The sequence below is a fragment of the Tarenaya hassleriana genome, unplaced genomic scaffold (assembly GCF_000463585.1).
Source record: "Tarenaya hassleriana unplaced genomic scaffold, ASM46358v1 Cleome31, whole genome shotgun sequence".
NCBI classification, from domain to species: Eukaryota; Viridiplantae; Streptophyta; class Magnoliopsida; order Brassicales; family Cleomaceae; genus Tarenaya; species Tarenaya hassleriana.
Genome location: NW_010966274.1, coordinates 1,633,181 through 1,635,474, shown reverse-complemented (window position 1 = coordinate 1,635,474; position 2,294 = coordinate 1,633,181).

The following is a 2,294-nucleotide window of genomic DNA, read 5'->3' as shown; positions in this document are numbered from 1 at the left end:
AATTCAGGTCCGGTTTAGGTCAATTGAGTCCGGTTTAGGGCAATTCAGACTAGTTTAGGCTTGTTTAGGTCTTGGTTAAGGTCTGATTTGTCTGGGAAGGGCTAGAATTGTTCGGTTCAGACCAATAGGGTCTGATTGGAGTTGAATTAAGGCTGGTTTAGACTGGTTTAGGTCTAATGTAAGGGTATGTTCGTCCAATTAGGCTAGAATTAGACCGTATAGGTCAATTGGGTCCGGTATTAGGTAAGATCAGATCGATTTTAGGCTGGTAGAGGTCTGTTTAGGATCTGATTTATCTAGTTAGGGCTGGTATTGGTCGGGTTAGGATCTGAATTCGTGGTTTAGGACTAGATTAGGTCAGTTTGGGGTCTGGAGTGTGTAATTAGGACTAGAACTAACTGGTTTAGGGTTAGATTGGTCCATATAGGTCTGATGGTGTCTGGTTTAGGGCATAGTGGACTAATTGAGGGTAGATTAGGGTCTGTAGTGATCGGTTTACCCTGCTAGGTTGGTCTAGTACTTAATTTGGCTTGGTTTAGTGAAAATTCACTAGGGTTAGACCTGTTTATATCTCGGTGTGCTAATGTAGGTCATAGATTCCGGTTTTCTGTTCAGTATAGGACTGAATAGGTTGGATTTGATGACGTTTAGCTGGGTAAGAGGTCTGGGTAGACAAAAATAGGCTGGTATAGGTCTGAGATTGACTAGTTTAGGTCGGTATAGATCTGTAAGTGTTGTTTTGTGTCTTGGTTAGGTCTGCTTTAGCCAAATTTGGGTTAGTCTAGCTTAGTCTAGGTCTGATCAGTAGGTAATTAAGTCAAAATAGGCTTGGTTAGGTCTGATTAGAGGTTTAGAATGTCTATAGAGACATTGTCTAGGTCTGATCAGATTAAAATCTGATTATAGATTTAGGTATTATCTAGTTTAGGACTAGATAGGACTCCTAAGTACCAGTTTTGAGTCATAGAGTCCGGTACATTGACCGGTTAGGTCTGATTAGTTGGGATTTGACTAAAACGGGTTGGTATAGGGGTTGGTTATGTCTAGGATCACTAGGTATAGGTCTGTAGGGATCAATTTAGATCAGGGCAGGTCTGTAGGAGTTGGTTTTAGGCGTTTATAGGGTCTGATCAGATTAGAATTAGGTCAATTAGGCTTAGTTCAGGTCTGATTAGGGGGCTAAAAGTCTAATCAGGGGTTGGTAAGTCAATAGGGGTTGGCTTAGGTTTGATGATTAGGACTTTTAGGCGATTGACTAGGACTTAGGGTCATCTAATCAGGGGTTGGTCGACTAGGGTTGGCTTAGGTCTGATTAGGGTCGTGTGATGGTCTAGTCGGGACTTTTGGTTGTCTAGCTAGGGTTGTTAGGATCTAGGTAGCACTTGGGTAGGTCTGATTAGGATTTTATGAGGGGCCGGGTAGACTCGGGATCGTAGGACTGGTTAGGACTTTGTTGGGGGCCATGTAGACTCGGTGTTGTAGGTCTGATTAGACGTAATCAGGTCTGTGTAGCCTTAAGTTAGGTCTGGTTAGACGTAATCAGGTCTTAAGGTAGGCTGTGTTTCGAGTCTAATAGGTCGGTTAGGCAAAATTATGCCTAGGGTAAGTCCAATCAGGTTTGTGCGAGAGTCTAGGAGGTCGGTTAGGTAGAAATATACCTTGTGTTAAGTCCAATCAGGTCTGGTCTAGAGTGTGTTAGATCCGTTTAGGTAAGATGTACCTAGGGAGATGTCCGGTTAGACTTGGTTTAAGGTCCGCTAGATCGGTTTAGGTTGAGTGCCTAGGATAAGTCCGGTCAGGTCGTGTTCTCTAGGTCTTGTAGGTCTGATTAGGTAGAGACGTACCTAGGTTTAGGACCGATAGACTAGGGTTGGAGCGTGTTTAAGCACGGCTAGGTAGAAACATACCTAGGGTTAAGTCCTCTAGGGTTCGGTCTCATCCCTCGTGTCACGTTACATCACTTCTAGGGTCGGGTAAGTCACTTCCGGGTTGAGTCGGCTTTAGACTCAGGTTTTATCATCGTAGGATGATGGAGTTAGATTGTCTAGCTCGGTATACCCCGAAAGGGGTATGGTGGAAGGACTAGGGGTCTCAGGCAAACCCGAGAAATCGGGTGCAGGAGTAGGCCAAGGACCAGGTGGAGTGAGTGGTTCCGCGGGTAGGTAGGGATACTACATGGAGGATTTGTAGATCCCGGATGACGAGGTAGGGAGAGTCCGAGGCAGAAGGACGTTTTGACCTCGGAGGAGTAACCGAAGATGCTTCGGTTCTCGGTGGTAGGTCAGGAGGTGAGG